Source organism: Echeneis naucrates, chromosome 2 (genome assembly GCF_900963305.1).
Source record: "Echeneis naucrates chromosome 2, fEcheNa1.1, whole genome shotgun sequence".
NCBI lineage: Eukaryota > Metazoa > Chordata > Actinopteri > Carangiformes > Echeneidae > Echeneis > Echeneis naucrates.
The window spans coordinates 4,039,609-4,060,407 of NC_042512.1; the positions used below are offsets into that span (position 1 = coordinate 4,039,609).

Sequence of the window (20,799 nt, forward strand, 5' to 3'; positions counted from 1 at the left end):
CTTTGATGGAAATTCAGTCCATAAAAATGGTTGTGCAGCCTGAGTTCAATTCCCAGTCAGGGAAAATGCCTTTCTTTACTGACCCCATGACATAAATATGTTATCATGCACCTGCAGGGTATTCCAATTAGGAGGTTCAATAAACTCTGAGTCATACAAAAGGGCTCTGATTTTGGCAATTTCCATGCAATGGTGGTATAGTGGTGAGCATAGCTGCCTTCCAAGCAGTTGACCAGGGTTCGATTCCCGGCCGTTGCAGTTTATCTGTGTGTCTACAGTTTAACTTTGTGTTTTACGTTTGTTTTCCTTCCTGAGATCCCAAAATCCTGTTGATCTCAGGCCGATGGTGCCAAAGTCCTCCAGCTACAGACCTGTAACCCGTCCTCACCACAGCTGTACATCTGTTACACCCTGTAGTTGTCTCAGGGAAAGGGAAGCTTATTGTCATGTAGTGATGGGATGGCTCCATACTCCAGAACATCCCTGTGAACCCGGTCATACACCTTCTCCAGATCAAATCTTCCATGTGTCGACTAAAGTTCCAGTGGATAAGACAAAGCACGTCCCTGGGTGGGCTCAAACCACCATCCTTGCAATGTTACATCCAGCAATGTTACAGAACAAACTGTCCCCTGATGGTCAAAGCACATGGTCCAAATAAAGAAATATCTGATTGATATGAGATCCAGCCAATGATGTTAGTGATCAGAGACAGCTGGACATGGCAGGTTTCAATCTTGGTGAAGTCCCTTTGAGGAACAGAGGGAACATCATCCTGTTGTTGATGAATAGTCCTGATTGGTGGTTTTTCTGTCATTTCTTGTGGTTGTCCTGCAGATTTGGTTCTCTGACTGCATTATAAATGTTGAAGTGTATGATCTATGCTCTGTGTGAGATCTTTGATGACCTGAAAGTTCTCCCCTTCAGAAAAAGTGTGTAGTTGGAGCTAATGGCTCGTTGTTCTAGGGGTATGATTCTTGCTAAGAGTGCAAGAGATCCCAGATTCAAATCCCCGACGAGCCCTTCGTGTTATGTTGCCAATATCATGAATCTTACCAAAGTTTATCTCCTGTACAAAGCAGTCAACTGAATTTCCATCTGCTCCACTCAGGTGAAAGTTGTAATACAGGAATGATTATTTGTGGGTGTTTTTGAATTTTTTGAAGACAGATCTTTGTAGTCCATAAAGAAAGGATGAGCTAGCATTAACTTTTCTGTTTCCTCATCAGAGACTGGCAGCTGGACACATGTCAGGATGGCCGAGTGGTCTAAGGCGCCAGACCTAAGTTACACTACTTCCTGTGAAGCGGGGAATTCTGGTCTCTGAATAGAGGCGTGGGTTCGAACCCCACTCCTGACAACTTTTTGTGGATGAAAAATCTGCATAAAATGGGAATATGATTACTTGACAATCAAGGGTTAGGACTGAAAACTCTAAAGCCTGTGGCTCCCTGTGGTAGAAATGGACAGCAGTTGATGATATGGAGCTGTGTGAGGTTGGCTGGTTTTGTTATTTGTAGTATCTTGTAAAGTGAAGCATCAGTAGCTTTGTGGCTCATGCTGTGGAGTATCAAAGTATCAAAGGAGTATACTATACCGCCGCGGCCCGGGTTCGTTTCCTGGTCAGTGAAAATACTTTTAACAGATATTGATAAAAAACAACATTTCATAAAAAATTTCATATCGGTGCATCAGCAGTTTGAAGGTTTGAAGTCTTCTGTGTGACAGGCAGAGATACTGTCCACGATATTAACGAGGAGCATAAGAGGAGCAGATCAGCAGGTCTGACTGAAAACAAACTGTAAAGTATGAACCACAGCACTGCTGGGGTTTGAATGCTTACGGTGCAAGAGGTCGGGAGTTCAAATCCCGGACGAGTGCTTGTATCATTTTGCCAATATCAGTTGCTGACCATCATGACTCTTACCAAAGTTTGTCTCCTGGGCAAAGCGGTCAATCACCAAATTTCTGTCTACGCAACAACCATTAAATTACTATTTCTCCTCAGTGGAGCAGGAACTCCACTGAAAGTGAACCACTGGTGGGGTTTGAATGCAGGATGTCCTGTTTACGAGGCAAAAGTCGACCAAAATACCTTTGTCCCCAAACACACCTCACAGCCGGAGAGTTGAAAGAAAAGTGGTTTGTGGCAGGAACTGAGAAGCCTGAGTAGCTCAGTCGGTAGAGCATCAGACTTTTAATCTGAGGGTCCAGGGTTCAAGTCCCTGTTCAGGCGATGCAGCTTCTTCCCTTTAGTGGTTCACATTATAGACTCCACAGCAGTGATAGGTGACACTGATCTATGAAATAATGAAACCATGAGACCACTCAGCCATCCTGACACGTGTGTCCAGCTGCCAGTCTCTAGTGAGGAAACAGAAAAGTTAATGCTAGCTGCTCTTTATGTAAAAATGATTGATGTAATGTTGTTGTGATTTGGCACTATACAAATAAATCTGATTTGATTGGTGGAGTGGCAGTGGAGCATTGTTACGGTTGTAATGACGCCATTTTCAAATATAACCAACCACAGATCGCGAACAGCTAGCTGTTTCTAAAAGTTTGTTAGCAGAGGATTGTTTTGATTCATCAACCTCTAGGTTATGGGCCCATAACCGCGCTACACCACTCTGCTGGAAACTCTGCTGTAAGCTGCTTTGAAGAATTTCCAAAATCACATGTGATTCAGATGTAAACAAAGAACAAAGTAGCATAAGTACGGCACACAGCTGGCATTTCCTGTTCAGGATGAAATATGGCACCTCACACCTGATTGTCCAGCCAGGAAAAGGAAAAACCTTTTTTTATCTACACCATCAAGAAAGTGAACAAGGTACTGCTGGGATTTGAACCCAGGATCTCCTGTTTACAAGACAGGCGCTTTCACCAGCTAAGCCACAGCATCACGCTGAAGGACATCAGAGGATCTGGTGATGGAAGTGCAATGTGTAAAATGCAGTTGAGGTTGATGGTAAAGTGGCTTGTTTTAATGTAGGTTAATGGGAAAATGGGAAAGACCCTTATTGACATCATTGTTTCCCTTTGCTACATCTGAGATAAAAATACAAATAAAATAATCTAAATTGACTTTTATTTTGAAATTCTTGTGTGGTGACTGTTCTTGTTCTTTCTGCAGCTCAGATGGAAAGCTGTGTCCAAATGTTTGGAGCGGAGAATGGCAAAGAGATGTCCTTGAAGCATCCTGGACACACAACCAGTCAGCGTGCAGCATCCAACCTCACAAACTCTCAAACTATATTTAATGGTTCTACATTTAACCAAAGTAGAGGAAAAGGGCAGTGCAACTGTGGTCACATCAACATGTAGTGGCAGTAAAGGCAGTAAACTTTGATCAATATAGTTTGTTATTTGCATCACTGCCTCAGCAGAGGTGGGTTTTGGGCCCAGCACTCTTCCACTGCTCCACTGCTGCTTCACACTCAGCTGTGAACCGATCCAATGAGTGCTGTCGTTCTCAGGCTGATGGTGCCGAAAGGAGCACATCATCTGCAAAATCCTCCAGATACTGACCTGGAACCCCTCCTCACCACGGCTTCCCATAATCCTGTCCATGAACATCACTAACAGAATTGGACAGAAAGCACAGCCCTGCTGGACGCCAACACCCAGAGCTTACTGTCAGATCGACAAAGCCCCTCAGGGAATCGAAATCCCAGTCTTCCACATGACAGACAAAAATCCTGTCCGCAAGGGGTTAAAATAAAGTACCTCCCTGGGTGGGCTCGAACCACCATCCTTTCAGTTAACAGCCGAACGCGCTGACCGATTGCGCCACAGAGACAAGTTGACCAGTTCCTGTTACACATTACTGGAGAAAGTGATAAATGACTGTTTTCCTGTTAATCAGTGCTGCTTAAAATCTCCTGACATCTTCCAGCTAGATGATGAGACATCCAGTGTGTTAGGATAGCAGAGGATGGTTTTGATCCATCGACCTCTGGGTTATGGGCCCAGCACGCTTCAGTGAACTGGATTTATTTCCTTTCCTGGATTTACTTCATCATTTCACTGACTGTGGATTCAGCTGACAAATGCAAAATACAACCAACATTTAAACGATGACGTGTTGAAACAAAACTTTATTGATTCCACTTTGCAGAAAGAAGAACACAGTGAGGCATTGACTGAACAGGACTTTACCTTTTCCAGATCCCTTCCTACATCCTGATGAATGTTGAAGCAAAGAGATATTTAGGACTCATGTTCATGTTCCTGTCGCCCCATCTGACTGATCAGTTTTTCTCCTGAAAGAACAAAGTCAGAGAGCCAAAGCCATAACAAAGTCAAAGGGCACTTCCCAAGCTGGATTTTCCAGATCTCCTCCACAGAAGGTTGATGTGATCTCAGGTCATGGCCAACACTGACCTCTGGTGCTCGATGCTGCCTTCATCCTGATGAATGTTGAAGCCATGAAATATTACAAGATCAGATGATAAACTAACAACAGCACATTAAAAAGGGCCACGTGCAGAGATCACGTGGCCTAAAGGACAAGGCCTCTGTCTTTGGATCAGAAGACTGAGGGTTCCAGTTCCTTCTTGATTGGTCAGTGGTGTATTACAGGTGAAGGGACTTAACATCTTGAAATTTCCTGCATATTTTTTTCACTCTCATTTCAGCTTCAAGCAGCAATACCTGGTATAAAAGGCATTCATGTGGGAGACCTAGAATCCATGATGTGTTACACCAATAGACTGTAACTGCACACTAGTGGTCAATTAGAATAATGAACGTGGGTAGAAGATAAGATCTGTCTTCTGCTCTATAAGACATTACTGGGACAAGATTCCATCGCCTTTGAAATGATTCAGTTGCCTTTGAAGTGACTGTGATGTCATTGGCTCCCCATAATTCCATGTAAATACCAGCTGTCAGACAGAGTCACATCACAGTACATGCACAGGAGGACTACAGCGAAGCACACTGACAAACACAAACATCATGCCAAAGAGGATGAAGATCGCACATGGAGGCCAAAATAACGGCAACGCAGCAGAAGAAGGCCTGCTGAGGGAAAATGAAATGATAAAAAAACAAGTGAACTAGTTGTTGTGGCTGTGTTGAGCAGATGGAAATTTGGTGATTGCCCTTTTCGTAGAACATTGTTTATTATTTGATCACTGCCTGAGCAGAGGATGGTTTCCATCATCCACCTCTGGGTTTTGGGCCCAGCACTCTTCCACTGCTCCAATGACGGAGAATTCTCGGTTAATGCAAGCCCTGGTGGATTTGGCCATGCGGAATTTGTTTGGGCATGTTGTTGTTTTTCACAGATTTGAGTTTAAATGGAGAGTTTAGCTTAAGCAAGTTTTGCAATTTAAAAATGAAGAAGTCTAAATATATCAACTCCCTTCCTTCTTCTGCACTGTTATGTTCTAATATGTCCCTGACTCCACCTTAAACTTTGCTGTCTTACTGTGCTATGCAACATGACAACGGGCTCGTCCGGGATTTGAACCCTGGACCTCTCGCACCCGAAGCGAGAATCATACCCCTAGACCAACGAGCCTTGTACAGCAGCAGATTTATGGAATTTAAAATGTTCTGAGGGGGAGAACGTTTCGGTCATCAAAAATCTCACAAAGAGCATTGATCATGCGCTACAACATTTGGTGCCCACACGCTCCCTGGTGGTCTAGTGGCTAGGATTCGGCGCTTTCACCACCGCGGCCAGGGTTCAATTTGCCGTCAGGGAAAACATTTTTCAGCTGCACTTGCTGAAGAGGGAAGATCTTCAGTATTAACCTTGCTTGTTTTAACCCCCAGCAGTTTTCCTCTGCAGTGGAAGTAAAGCAGATTTCAACTGTTGTTTTAGTGCCGAGTACCCAGTCTGCCTCCTTCGATCTATTGAAAAGTTGACATGTCAGTTAACCAGCTCCAGTCTGGTCAGACCATCTCACGAGTTTCCAAAACCAACTCACTTCAGTGTTGAGATTATGTTCAAGTCCCAGCTGAGGATAGACACAACTATCACATCTTCAGGTGACAACAAACATGATGAGGTGGCCGAGTGGTTACACACACACACACACTGAATTCCTTTACATTATGAAACATGACTTTAGCTGGAAAGTGAGTTATTCAAGCAGCACTTACATCATTCAGCCTGTTTCTTTAAGAATGACTCATCATATTTTTCTGACTAACTGGTATTGGAGTTGTAAGCTCCTTATTTAATCTTAATGACCTGACAACAACTCTGAAAGCAGATACAACACATCCAGATAACCTTTGAATTAAACTTCAACAGGTTTGATTGATATATGGACCTGAAGTCAGACGTTTAGGATTACTCTACCTAGAATAGCAGGCTGCAACATGGACAGCTGAACACAGAAGACAATGAGATGTGAACCCACACACAGGATACAGTAGATTAGCAGTCCATCACCTTAAACACTCTGCCACCTCAGCATGCAGCGACCTGGACTGTGTGTGAATAGACGGATAGTTAACTGCTCACATTAATGTATCTATCAGCAATGAAGGAGAGAGTCGTCGGCCACCTCGTCATGTTTGTTGTCAATTTGTTGTCTGAATGTTAGACTGAGCAGTGGTTCTGCTTTGAGTGGCCTTTTGTTTTGATGAACGTCTACCACTGATCTACATCCTCTTTGGGCCTTTACCTAACCACAGAGGTCGGTGAGCATCTATTTTGGGTGTTATTCTTAATCACTATCACACTGAATCAGATGGCAGAGGTTCCACTGAGATTTGAACTCAGATGACTGGATTCAAAGTCCACAGTGTTAACCATAAGATCAAAGAACACAGATGGGAAATGACCTTCTGACAGATTTAGAAACATTTGAAATGAATTGGCCAACACACATCACAGTACATCCAGCAATGTGAAGGTTCAGGATCTCTGTCAGACACAAAGGGAGCAAATGTGACCAACGAAGCCATCAAAGGTATCAAAGGCAGCAGCTCTTCAGACTCACACATCACTTCAAACCTTTGAGGAAGGTCATCCTGCATTCAAACCCAGCAGAGCTTCACTCTCAGTGGAGTTCCTGCTCATCACTGAAACAAACCATCACTTCCTGTATTACAGCTTTTACCTGCAGTATCTGGATAAGAGGAACAGTAATTTAGTGGTTGGTGCTGTGTTTAGCAGAAGGAAATTTGGTGACTGACAGCTTCTCACAGAAGACAAACTTTGGGAAGAGTCATAACAGCGTGTGACATGTTCCAGCCGACACTGGTCATTGATTGGCTAATGAACACTCCCCACATACTGATCAACACACCCACCAGCAGACACATCAGCAGCCATGATCACTGTGAGGACACAGATGAACTTATCTGAAATTTGAACCCAGCACCTCTCACACCCTAAGCAAGAATCACACTCCTACCCCAATGAGCCATCAGCACCAGGACTTGTATGGCATTAAAATGATGCACACCTCATTTTTCACCCAGTGAGACAGTGAAAGGTGGGAAGGTGAAAGGCAGATTGGAGAGATTGGAGTAACAGATGTACAGCTGCGGTGAAGACGGGTTACAGCTCTGTAGCTGGAGGATTTTGACACCATTGGCATGAGATCTACACAATCTCAAGTAAAATTGTAGACACACAGTTAAACTGCAACGGCCGGGAAAAAAGGTCTGCAACCTTTATTTATTTAACCTTTATTGCCTTTATTTAGTGTGATATTGATTAAGAAAAACCTGTCTTTGGAGCTTCATTAACAGTGTGCACACTTCACAGAATTCTTTTCTGCTACACTCTGGTGCAAAGTTTATTAAGTTCATTCCAGGAGTAATCCACAGACTGCCAGATGCTCCAGCTGAGGCTTGAACTCACAACCTCAGCATCTCTCTGCAGGTTCCTGTCCACCATCCTTTCAGTTAGCAGCCAAACACACTGGCTCATTGCCCCACAGAGACTGAATGACCAGCAGCTGTAGTTACACTATTTAAACCTCAGCTAGTTTCATGTTGGTTCACCAATGACTAGCAGTCATTGTTGGTCGATGTATGCTGGATAAGAGAAAGTAGATTAAACACAGCACGTCTCTCAGTGGGCTCCAAAAGACCACTGAGCCATCCTGACATGTGTGTCCAGCTGCCAGTCTCTGATGAGGAACTGCAAAAAATCCTCCAAAAAATTGACAAAAAACACAGACTGTTATGTGTATTTCCTTCTTCAAATCTTTATTTTGGTCATTTAATATGTTTTGCTTCGTTTCAATTCCTACAGTTGTGCGTTTCCAAGAGTTTCCATCCGTTTGCCCTTTTGGTAAACGCTCACATACTCTGTGGTGCAACAGGGCGTGTTTTTCTGATGATCCATTTAATTTCTTCACATCACATTTCACATCACTATTTCCCATTATTTTAGATGGACACACATCACCATTTGATTTTATTTCAGTTTATTTTGAACAATATATATAAAAAAAAAAACCAAAAGTCAGCAAGTTTTATCAATGATATGGAGGGTGGAGGGTTTAGAAAGTAGTTAGAAAGTCACAAATGTTACCTTAAAGGGCATATTGCAGGTTAAGGACCACATTGAATCAATGTTTAAAAAAATAATATTGGAAATGTTTTGCTGGAAAGTGAAGGAGGTAAAATGTCCACAGCAGAAGGGGGACAGATCATTGGACATGTCATATGAAGGGCTCGTCCAGGATTTGAACCCGGGACCTCTCGCACCCAAAGCGAGAATCATACCCCTAGACCAACGAACCATTGAGGAGGCCCTCCACACAGAAATAAACATTGGTTGTTGATATTGGCAGTTTTACTCATCGGACTGATGCTGATATGTTACAGAATTACCAGCATCAGCTGATACATTGTGCATACCGACATCAAACCTTTGAGAAATTGACACACAACTATGAAGAGCACACGACACAGACGTGGTTTCAGAGACAAACTGCAGAGAAACTGGCAGCACTTCAGATGCTGAACACACATTTAGAACAAAAAACACACAAAAAAAGTCATCGTTAACAGCCTGTATGGAGTCTAAAGGAAAAGAGGAGAGAACATGTCACACGCTGTTATGACTCTTACCAAAGTTTGTCTTCCGTGAAAAACCTGTCAGTCACCAAATTTCCTTCTGCTAAACACAGCACCAACCACTAAATTACTGTTCCTCTTATCCAGATACTGCAGGTAAACGCTGTAATACAGGAAGTGATGGTTTTCATCAGTTTGTTTCAGTGATGAGCAGGAACTCCACTGAGAGTGAAGCTCTGCTGGGTTTGAATGCAGGATGACCTTCCTCAAAGGTTTGAAGTGATGTGTGAGTCTGAAGAGCTGCTGCCTTTGATACATCACCTGATGATGTCACAGTACTCACAGAATGAAACTCCTCCTTTGAAGCTGCTTTGAAGAATGTCCAAAATCAAATTTGATTCAGATGTAAACACAAAGGCTGCCTCACTGTCACCATTCAGAACATCTGTGAAGATTATTGATCATTCATTGATTATTAATGATCAGCTCAGAACCAAACAGTGTATCTTTCATCCAAACCCTGACAGTTTCTCCACACAGGAGGTGTTTCAGGTGTCTGGTTCCTCCATTTAAACTCAAATCTGTGAAAAACTTGTGACCTGCCCAAACAAATTCCACATGGCCAAACCCCCCTCCCCCTCCTGAAACATACAAGTGTTCACCGACACAGACGTGGTTTCAGAGACAAACTGCAGAGAAACTCAGAAACTCAGAAACTCTGAGTCTGTCTCTCAGTGAACTTTTGTGCTCCTCAGAATTGTGTCCCACTTCCTCAAAGGTTTGAAGTGAAGTGTGAGTCTGAAGAGGTGCTGCCTTTGATCCATCACCTGATGATGTCACAATACTAAAAAACTGAGCAGACTGCTGTGGACTTCAGTGAAACAGTGAAAGGATTTCAGCGGTGTTACATTTTCGGCGAAACATTTGCTCATCCTCTCCATGTGCCTGCATGAAGACCTCCGACTCCACTGGGTTGAAATAACTGGATCTTTTTTTTTCTCGGTTGTCGTGGTGACAGGACTCCATAGATGATGGCCTTGATAGAGGTTGTGCACGTGTGCAACTCAAGCTGAACATAATCAGAGTTGATTGAACCAACTAAGATCAGCTGTTCTGGAACCAGATACTCAGAGTAAGTCAACTCAGAGTTCAGGGAGAGACTCAAAGTTCGTTTGAACTCCTACGTGGAATACTTTATAGAAAATTCCAGCTTGCCCCATCAATGAACGAGTTTATTTTACTGAGGACAAAGAAAAAGGCAGACTCACTCGTAGGGCTGCTGGTAAAACATGGACAGTCTGAGATTGCTCGGACATCCTGACTGCACAAAAGAGAGAAATTTCAGGATGCCTGCTTGGCTCCTCGCCCAGTTTGGTTCTTTCTTCTGTCTGCAGAAATCAAAGGTATCTGGCACGACCATGATTGTCTTTGGAGCCTCATTAACAGTGTGCATCTATGGTGGAGGTCATGAGAAAAAGTGGGAGGAGTGTTTGACCTCATTCGAACCTTTGTGACACACAGATTTTTTTTTTATTTTTTATTTTTTTTGCTGCACTCTGTTGCAAAGTTTATTCCAGGAGTAATCCACAGACTGACAGAAGGTCAGCCAGCTGCTCCAGCTGAGGCATCACTCTGCAGGTTACTGTCTTATATGTCCTGCACGCTGACCGATTGCATCACAGGGGCTGTGGAGTGAGTCTGCCAACACACATCACAGGATACATCCAGCAGCAGGAAGGTTCTGGAGCTGACCTGCTCTGGGGATCTAGTTTCCTGGTGCTGTAGCTTAGCTGGTCTAGTAAACAGGTTCAAATCCCAGCAGTGCCTTGTTGTAAATGTTGGAGAAACAACATGGCTGATGTAAGTTTCCCTGTCTTGATTAGAAATTTCCGGAACTATTTGTGAAGGTGCTGCTGGCTAACAGGAGTATTATATTTTAGAAGTAAAGTATTCCCTTTTTCAGCTATTCCACTGTGATGTTTAAAATGCAAAGTACCTTTTTAACCAACATCAAAATACTGGAAATACCGTGCTGTGGCTGGCCCCGTCCGGGCGTGTGTGGTCGGGGGGAGCCGGCCTCGCCGCTGTGAGGCAGGACCCTAACTGGTGGCTCTGTGCCACTGTGCTCTGTTTGTGTTGTCCGGTTTGTGCCCAATGGCCCTGGGGTCCTTTTGTTGGCCCCTCTGTTCGAGGCCTCGTTGGCGCAGTAGGCAGCGCGGCAGTCTCATAATCTGAAGGTCGTGAGTTCGAGCCTCACACGGGGCACTTCTTTAGTTAATAATGAGAATTTAGTGGTTGGGTCTAGAAGCTCAGTTCTTTTAACACTCTCTGGTTAACATGTTTCAATGATATCTTTGGACCGTCTATGGACCATTTCACTGCTCCGCATGGACAAATATGTGAAGTTTTACAGGTGACCAAGAAGAGACATTTTCTTTGCTCTACAACGTAACTTTCTGAAAATAACATGTCGGTGGTTGTTTTCAGTTTAATATCTGATACGTCCCCTACCCGGGGACCATATATTAAATAGATTTTGGAACAGGGAGATGGAATAGGGGCTTGCTCCGTCCACTCCACGCATCGACCTGGTATTGCAGTATCTCCAGGAACGGTCCACTCAAATGGATAAAGCGCGTGCGCGCAAAGATGCACAGAAAGTTTGTTGGTGTTTGGTGGGAGTTTGTTGCTGTTAGACATTCATTTGGTTCCTGTTTTCTGGTCAAGTGATATTTTTATGAGCTCTCTTTGGTACCAGAGCATCCCTGTGACCTTACTGTGGCCTGTGGATCTCATTTCTGCCAGACAGAGTCTGCTACATGTGAAAATATCATACCTTTATGAATGATAAAATCTGAAAACATTCATGGAATACATAGAAAACAGTATCACAGAGTGACAAATATTTTTAGAACTTTATAGCAAAGTATGTCACAATAAGTAGAAAATATGTTGAAAGACTGACGGCATAGGTCTCACTTTGAGCGATGATTTAGAAAATAATACTCAAATTTAATTAATTTTCACAAAACTATAATGGATCACAGTTTAGTTCTGATAAATCACTTTGATAAAGTGAGTAACTTACAGGTTTAATCCATTTTCAGTTTATACTATTTTCATGTCACGCCATGTGATGATTTTAGGCATAATACAAAACATTGTCACATAATTGCAGATACCAATGAAAAATCTAAACACAACATGTTTCTATACAGATGAGAGTTAGTAGAGCAAAAATCAACCTTTTTTGTTCCTCTTATTTAAATTTTTTACAAAACCTTTTTTTGGTATATATGTCACTGACTTTGGGTCAGTGACATATATGTCCTATATGTGTCCTCACAAATGAGTGAGGACACATATAGGACAACAGCAAAGAAAAGTTAGTTTACTTTTGGTCAACCAGCAAAGATCCTGCAGTCAGCCGCTTCGGTCTTTCTCTTTATAGTCGTCACAACCAAACAGTTTCTCTTCTGTATGGATCCCCATGTGTACTTTAAGGCTTTTCTTTGGTTTAAATCTTTTCCCATAAACATCACAGCTGAAGGGTTTCTCTTCTGTATGGATCGTCATGTGTCTGTTAAGGGCTGTCTTTAGTTTAAATCTTTTCCCACAAACATCACAGCTGAAGGGTCTCTCATCTGTGTGGACTGCCATATGTGCTTTAAGCATTCCCTTTAGTTGAAAGCTTTTCCCACAAACATCACAGCCGAAGGGTTTCTCTTCTGTATGGATAATCATGTGTCTTCTTAGTTGTACCTTCAGTTTAAATTTTTTCCCACAAACATCACAGCTGAAGGGTCTCACTTCTGTGTGGACTACCATGTGTTTTTTAAGGCTTCCCTTTACTTTAAATCTTTTCCCACAAATGGCACAACTGAAGGGTTTCTCTTCTGTGTGGACCTTCATGTGTGATTGAAGATAATCTCGTCGCTTATATCTTTTGCCACAAAATGAGCGGCCAAACGGTCTCTCTTCTGAGTGAACTTGCATGTGCTGTTTCTTCATGTGAGTCTTCAGACACAACTTTTTTTTAAACGTTTTCCCACACTCAGAGCAGCTGATGGGTTTTTCATTACTGTCACATTTTCTAACATTTGCATCACCTTCATGTATTTTCACATCTGACTGGGCCACTCTGGTTTCATTAGAATCATTCTCACTGATTTCAGTATCAGAGGAGTCTGAGACCTCTTCCTCTGGATCTGGATCTGGTTGAAGAGGACTCTGTGGATCACAGCTCCTGGCCGGTTCATTCATCTCTTCATCCTCACTCTTCACCTGAAACGGCCTCACAGGGTTCCTGGTCTCCAGTCCTGGTACCTGGTCCTCCTCCTGTTCCTGTTTAAGGACTGGACTCTCTGAATCCTCCAGATCCGGACTGGAGGTGAACTCAGGAGGCACCTCTTTTTTCACCATCAGCTGCTGAACATCTGGAAGAAACAATTCAATAATGAATCCTCTTTATTAGCTACAATATGAACACAGTTATTCCTCCAGCTGCTTCATTCTACATCTGCCAAATACAGTCCTCAGCCTTTCTCACTCATAAAAACAACCGACCCGTTTTGTGGATCAGGACTCGGGGCTGCAGCAGCTCCAGCTGGCTCCTCTGCCGGTCGATCTCCTGCCTGAAGCCCGAAGCCTCCTCCTCATATCCGGCTACCATTCTGTCCACGGCCGCTAAGATCTCCCGGGAGGCGGCGGCGAGTCTGTCGGTGACAAAACCCTGCAGGACTTCTGCTGTGGACATTTTACCTCCTTCACTTTCCAGCTGAGGGACAAAAGACCGTCAGTCCGGTTTGTGTGCAGCAAATATACGGATATTATCAGTATGAGACACTTTATCAAAACATTTCCTATATTATTTTTCTAAACATTGATTCAATGTGGTCCTTAACCTGCAATATGCCCTTTAAGGTAACATTTGTGACTTTCTAACTACTTTCTTAACCCTCCACCCTCCATATCATTGATAAAATTTGCTGACTTGTGATTGACCTCTGAAATCACCAACACTACCCCAACAAATAGCACTTACTGCTCTCAGAACACAAGTCTGTGCTTCATTTAGGGAAACGTTGGTGACAAATGCACTAATTCAGCTGAAGAAATGTATTCATTTTTGTCCAAATTCCATCCAGGACAACCCCAAAGAGAAGCACTTGTACAAAAGGAAGTCTTCCGTCTTTTTATTTGAAATGATCATTGTTGCATTCTAAGAAGAAGTTGTTGTCTTTGTCAGTCAGCACTGCTCCAACAAGTAGCACTTACTGAATTCAACAGTCAAGTCAGTGCTCAAGTTAAGGTAACATTTGTGACTTTCAGACTACTTTCTCAACCCCCAATTGATAAAATTATAAAACTTGTTGTCCTGGTGATTGAATAAAAGACAGAATTGCATTCCTCATTTTTTTTGTCCAATTTCCATCCAGGACAACCCCAAAGAGAAGCACTTATGCACAAAGACTTCATGAGTGTCTCTGATTGGAGTGATCCGAGTTAGATCTGAAGAAAACATGGCTCCAAGACTTAATGTTGTTTTTGTCAATTAACACTGAAAGTGGAAAAAGAGAGCAATTGAATTGACTAAGTCACATTAAGCTTTAATTTTTACCTCACTTAGGATCTTCTCCTCAAGAGTCTTTGCATTAACTTCCCAGTCGTGTCCAATGGACTCCCTTTCAGGCTTTTACCTGAATTTATCTTATACCTGAATGAAACCACTCCCACAGCTGCCTGCCTACTTTGTTTGGGCGGTTTCAATGGTCTTGGTAATGGTTTGTAATGAAGAACACATTTAGTCCATCAGGAACAGACAACGATCCTCTTAAATTCATGAGGACCGTTAGCATATGGTGAGAGGACTGTTAACTGCAGTGATTAGGGATCAGGGTTGTGTTGTTGCAGCTGATCTGAAGAAATCTATTTAAAATTGCAAATCATCATAATTTTTACTGAATTTCTGAGCAGGACAACCCCAAAGAAAATCATTTATGTAGAAAGGAATAACTGTAGAATATCTGAGTTAGAGCCTCAGATATGGCTTGCTGTTGTTTTTGTCAGTCAACAAGTAGCTGAGCTGTGTAGTTGTGTTGTGCTACACACCAAACATGTCCGGAAAAGACAGACTGTTCTGTGTATTTCCCTGAAGAGCTGCCAGACTGTGTTCACACCATGATTCCTGCCATCACAGTTCACCTTTTGTGTCTTACTTTTGTTATCCTTCCCAAAATTTTATTTGATGGCACAGAGGGACCCGAGGCACTAATAAAAAAAGGGAACCACTTTCAGGCCCCCGCCTGAAAGTGTGACTTGGTTCCCATCGTTCATATTAAAGAGCCGTTCAAGAGACTCTCTGTGATCAGCTTAGGGTTAGCTGTCATGTTTCTAAAAGCATGTCTGAGGAAACAAAGCGTCAACAAGTGTTCAAGTCTTTTGATGGTGTAGTGGTGGTCAGTCATCATTGGTGCTTCATCTGTAGAATTCTCACCTGCCAGGCAGGAGGCCTGGGTTCAATTTTCTGGAATGTAAAACTCTGCTGCTCTCCATGAAAAGCAGCAGTCAGCACTGCCTGGATACACCCAAGACAGTGATCCACCCCTGAGCAGAGAGGAGGCTTCATGAAACAGTTTCTCTTTTCACCTGCTGCAGCAGCTCAGAGCCTCTGTGGTTCAGGAAAAACGACAGACTAAAGAAAGACATTTCAGGTGCATGTGATTACACTGAAATAATATAATTTGATTTATTTCATTTTATTCCATTCCGAAAGTAAAAATAATATATTTTATGACATCATTACACACAGTGACATATTTCAAGTGTTTATTTCCTTTAATATTGATCATTGTGACCTACAGCTGATAAAAACCCAAAAGTAGTTTATTTCAACAACATTTGACTTCACCCACAAGGAACTGCTGGGATTTAAACACAGGCTGCTTTCACAAAGTTTGTCTCCTGTGAAAAGCAGTCAATCACTAATTTCCCCTCTCCTCAGCACAGCATGAGCCACAAAGTTACTGTTGCTTCACTTTACAAGATACTGCCAATAACACAACCAGCCAACCTCACACAGCTCCATATAATAAGGGTTAGCTCTCCTGATAACTGCAAGGCAACAGCTGGGCTTGTCCAGGATTTGAACTCTGAGTATCCGGTTCCAGAACAGCAGACAGTCGTTGGCTCAATCAACATTTAGGATAATTCTAGCTGGAACTGCAGACTGGAACATGGAGAAGTCAATGTGTCTCTGTGGCGCAATCGGTCAGCGCGTTCGGCTGTTAACCGAAAGGATGGTGGTTCGAGCCCCCCCAGGGACGTACTTTGTTTTTAAGCTGATTACTGCCACTACATGTTGATGTTATGGCAGCTGCACTGCCCCTTTTCTCTACTTTGGTTTCACCAGAACCATTAAATATGGTATAACCTGTAATACATAACTGCCCAACCACGAGGGGACTCAAACCCTTCTGATCTGAAGTCAGACGCCTTGTCCATTAGGCCAGTTTAATGTCCCATTGTCAGAATCAGTCAGCTCTGCCTGGATACAACAGTGGTCAGGGCTGTATGATGTATGTTTATACTGAAACACTGACAGCTCTCCTCCATCTCACTCTTTTACTTACTCTGGGTTCCAGGCCTCGTTGGTGCAGTAGGCAGCACGTCAGTGCACGTCGGGGGCACCCTGCACAGCACAGACGAACCTCAGGGGAACAGACCGTTGCCAAAGGAACATCATCAAAATCAAAAACATGGCAAGAGACCAAACTCCTCAACATGAAGTTGTGTGTGTGTGTGCATGTGAATTCATGCACATGAGTGGCATTTGACACTCCCTGCGCACGCTAGCATGTTAGCACAGCGGAGTTAGCTCAATGGGTAGGCTGCTGGCTTAGTATGTATTTGTATCAATAATCTTCACAGCTGCTCTGAATGGTGACAGTGGGGCAGCCTTTGTGTTTACATGTGATTCAGATGTAAAACGTTTTGAGGTACAGAAAGAACAAGAGCAGTCGCACCACACAAGCATTTGAAAATAAAGCGAATTTAGATAATTTTATTTGTATCTTTAGCTCAACAAAGCGCAACACAGCGTGCCAGCATTCAACTTCCCAGCAGTGCCTCTCTATTGAAGTTTAAGGTTGTTGAGATAACCTCATGTAACTTCTTCTGCAGGAGTTTAGTCAGTAATTTGGTTGAGTGACTAAGCAGGATAATATGGAGCAGTAATTTCAGTAATTTCCAACACCGTGGAGATGATGATGGAACTATATGAGGCTGCATCGAGGCAGCATCTTTCCCTGGTGGTCTAGTGGCTACGATTCGGCGCTCTCACTGCTGCGGCCAGGGTTCGGTTCCCGGTCAGGGAAAGTGTTTTTACTGAAAAATACAGGTGATTGAAAAACTGAATTATCGAAATAGCTTTGAAACCTGTTGATGTTGTTAAAGCAGCCTTTTCTATAATTACTGAAGTGTGCTTCAACAAACACAAAATCTTTCCCAGATGATCACATCCACTTTGACAGAAAGTGGATGTGGCGGTTAAAAATTACACTATTCTCCAGAGGAGACTGCAACCAGAACACCCTGAGCAGAGTGGCGCAGCGGAAGTGTGCTGGGCCCATAACCCAGAGGTCGATGGATCAAAACCATCCTCTGCTATTTATGCATACTGCTACATATACATACTGGATGTCCCATCATGAGACATGACTTTTTCAGCAGCACTGATTAACAGGAAGACATGGAGAATTTTGTCTGTCATATCTATAATATTGATCGTTGTAACCTACAGCTGATGAAAACCCAAAAGTAGTTTGTTTCTACAGCATCTGAACTGAGCAACAAGGCTCTTTGACCAACTAAACCACAGCACCACTCTGATGTACAGGGATGTATTTTGGATCTGAAAATACCCCCAACATACGTGGCTGACCATCATGAGTCTTAACAAGGTTTCTTTAGCATAAAATAAACTGTCACATTAATGTCCTGAATGTGCTGTGTGTAAATAATGAGGTTCATCAAAACAAAGTCAGAACCAGAGCTCAGGCTGTTGGTACACAAACAAAGAAAGGCATACTTGTGGATTCACAAGATTATATCAGGATCTGACCTTTTCCTTTTCCATCAGTAACCATCAAAGGAGATGCTGATTCTGTGATGTCACAAAGGTTCTAATGACATCACAGAGATCAAAGACTCCTCCCACTTTTTCTCATGACCTCCACCATAGAGTGCTGCCTGCTGCAATAATTCTGCCTTTAATAGAAGTTTAGGAACATTTCATGAAAGAATACATTTTGATGACAGTTGGAAATGTCCGTTTGTTGTTTGTCACTTCTTAGGATCCCTGTTAGCTGTCACTGAGGCAGCAGCTACTATGATGAGGCAGTGGCCATTGATAATTCTGCCTGTCCTGCTGAATTTAGGTCACCTGCACGTTTGGCAACAGTCAGAGCTCCAGACACAATAACAGTACACTGACACTGAATGTTCATTTACATTATGAGACATGACCTTTAGCTGGAAAATGTCTCATGAAAGACACATGTGAAGTCATGCAAATTTTCAGCCTCTGTGCGATCTAATCAGGAAATCTTTGCGTACTCACGTTGATGGGCTAATTTTTCAGCAAATTTTTTGGCAAACTTTTGAGCTTTTGTGGTTGCCTGAACACTCTGGCTTTATGTTGCTTCCCTTTGGATGGATGCAGACAAAGTTCCATGACTGTGAATAATGTAGAGAAAAGACTGACCTTCCTCTGGCAAAAGTTAAACTGCAATGGCCGGGAATCGAACCCGGGTCAACTGCTTGGAAGGCAGCTATGCTCACCACTATACCACCATTGCATGTGAAGGTGCAAAATCACAGTCCTTTTTTCATGAAACTGGTTATGGGAACTCACATGGCTGGATTTATGACCGAACATTATCCACACTTTAAATGAATCAAAGTAAACTCATCATCCCTCAACAGAGGCCTCAGATATGTCTTTCCTTCTTTCATCCTCTGGTGGAGGCCACTAGAGGTGAAAAAATTTCCAAATGCCAATTCCAAAAGAGACAATATTTCTTCCTTGCTAAGCGTCACACCATGGAACCACAAGGATGCAGCTGAGGGTCTGCTGATGGTGTCCTGAGGTGACAGCAGTTTGTAGTCTATAATATAATACAGACTGCAGTATAACAGACTGTCACTTATTTAGTTACCTGTTTTGTCTCAGCAAGAATTTGGTTCAGGTGTCATCAGAGGAAATGACATGATGAACAGCAAACAATGTTTGTTGCAAGGATCATGTAGCTCTGCATACTGTAGGGTATCATCACTATCACAGGTTGGTAACATCACGAGTGGGTAGGCTATTGCCTTAGTATGTATTTGTATCAATAAGTGACCGACACAGATGTGTTTTCAGAGACAGACTGCAGAGAAACTGGTCCGTTGGCATGATCACAGTGATCATGGCTGCTGATTGATGTGTCTGCTGGTGGGTGTGTTGATCAGTATGTGGGGAGTGTTCATTAGCCAATCAATGACCAGTGTCGGCTGGAACATGTCACACGCTGTTATGACTCTTACCAAAGTTTGTCTTCTGTGAAAAGCTGTCGGTCACCAAATTTCCATCCATTCCATTCCATTCATCAAAATATATTCTTTAATTAAATGTTAAAGGCAGCATTATTGCAGCAGGCAGCACTCTATGGTGGAGGTCATGACAAAAAAATGGGAGGAGTCTTTGATCTCTGTGATGTCATTAGAACCTTTGTGACATCACAGAATCAGCATCTCCTTTGATGGTTACTGATGGAACAGGAAAAGGTCAGATCCTGATATAATCTTGTGAATCCACAAGTATGCCTTTCTTTGTTTGTGTACCAACAGTCTGAGCTCTGGAACATTTAATTAAAGAATACATTTTGATGATGATTGGAAATGTCTGTTTATTGTTTATCACTTGTTAGGATCCCTGTTAGCTGTCACTGAGGCAGCAGCTACTCTTCCTGGGGTCCAAATGAAAATGCACATCTGCAGTCAAACAGGTTCAGGTAGATGCAGAGTCCTCCATTAAAACAAACCTCTTTACCATCAACCTCAACTGCAGTATACACATTACACTTCCATCACCAGATCCTCTGTATATACATGCTGTATATATACTCTGTATATACCTTCAGAGTGGTGCTGTGGCTTAGCTGGTCAAAGCACCTGTCTCGTAAACAGGAGATCCTGGGTTCAAATCCCAGCAGTACCTCATTCATAATGTAAGATGTTGTAGATAGGAAACACTTACACATGGGAAGTGCATGTTCTACCACTGACCTACAACCTCTGCATGGTCTGGCAGCATTAGCTAACCAGATAGCTTCTGAGCTCACCAGCTTCAACACTGATCTGTCTGATGAAGCCTTTTGGATGAGATGAGGACATTGATGATGCTGCTGAATTTAGGTCACCTGCACTTATGTCAACAGTCAGAGCTCCATACACAATAAGAGTACTGAAGAAAAAAAACTTTAAACATGAGCTCTGTGTCACATTCATGCAGCTTGTGTAGCAACAGTTCATTCCATCAGAATAAACCTTCACCTGTTAAGGTAACAGTTTGGTAACAGTTGAGGAGGAAACTATCCAGGCTGGAAAATGAGAAGTCATTTCTACTGTGTGCTGTGCTGAAATAGCTCATTTGGGGGAGCGAACAAAAGGACCCACAACAGCTGCTGAAACCCAGGATTGAAACAGGGACCTTTAAATCTTTAATGTAACGCTCTCCCAAACAGGCAGGATCTCTGT

The 20,799-nt window shown here is 42.8% G+C and overlaps 9 non-coding genes and 1 pseudogene across 9 annotated transcripts; 6 read left to right on the forward strand and 4 right to left on the reverse strand.

Annotated features, from left to right (window-relative positions):
* The first annotated feature begins 186 nt into the window (after nucleotides 1-186).
* trnag-ucc (transfer RNA glycine (anticodon UCC)) lies at nucleotides 187-258 on the forward strand. Its single transcript has one exon. It is a non-coding gene; the product is annotated as a tRNA-Gly (tRNA).
* A 991-nt stretch (nucleotides 259-1,249) lies between these two features.
* trnal-uaa (transfer RNA leucine (anticodon UAA)) lies at nucleotides 1,250-1,360 on the forward strand. Its single transcript has 2 exons — nucleotides 1,250-1,287; nucleotides 1,315-1,360. It is a non-coding gene; the product is annotated as a tRNA-Leu (tRNA).
* Nucleotides 1,361-2,163: 803 nt separating this feature from the next.
* On the forward strand, nucleotides 2,164-2,236 carry trnak-uuu (transfer RNA lysine (anticodon UUU)). Its single transcript has one exon. It is a non-coding gene; the product is annotated as a tRNA-Lys (tRNA).
* Nucleotides 2,237-2,831: 595 nt separating this feature from the next.
* On the reverse strand, nucleotides 2,832-2,905 carry trnat-ugu (transfer RNA threonine (anticodon UGU)). Its single transcript has one exon. It is a non-coding gene; the product is annotated as a tRNA-Thr (tRNA).
* A 2,553-nt stretch (nucleotides 2,906-5,458) lies between these two features.
* Nucleotides 5,459-5,530, reverse strand: trnap-cgg (transfer RNA proline (anticodon CGG)). The gene has a single exon. It is a non-coding gene; the product is annotated as a tRNA-Pro (tRNA).
* Nucleotides 5,531-8,651: 3,121 nt separating this feature from the next.
* Nucleotides 8,652-8,723, reverse strand: trnap-ugg (transfer RNA proline (anticodon UGG)). The gene has a single exon. It is a non-coding gene; the product is annotated as a tRNA-Pro (tRNA).
* A 2,725-nt stretch (nucleotides 8,724-11,448) lies between these two features.
* LOC115058287 (uncharacterized) lies at nucleotides 11,449-11,625 on the forward strand (annotated as a pseudogene).
* Nucleotides 11,626-16,251: 4,626 nt separating this feature from the next.
* On the forward strand, nucleotides 16,252-16,325 carry trnan-guu (transfer RNA asparagine (anticodon GUU)). Its single transcript has one exon. It is a non-coding gene; the product is annotated as a tRNA-Asn (tRNA).
* A 2,460-nt stretch (nucleotides 16,326-18,785) lies between these two features.
* Nucleotides 18,786-18,857, reverse strand: trnag-ucc (transfer RNA glycine (anticodon UCC)). The gene has a single exon. It is a non-coding gene; the product is annotated as a tRNA-Gly (tRNA).
* Nucleotides 18,858-20,186: 1,329 nt separating this feature from the next.
* trnat-cgu (transfer RNA threonine (anticodon CGU)) lies at nucleotides 20,187-20,260 on the forward strand. Its single transcript has one exon. It is a non-coding gene; the product is annotated as a tRNA-Thr (tRNA).
* The last annotated feature ends 539 nt before the right edge of the window (nucleotides 20,261-20,799 follow it).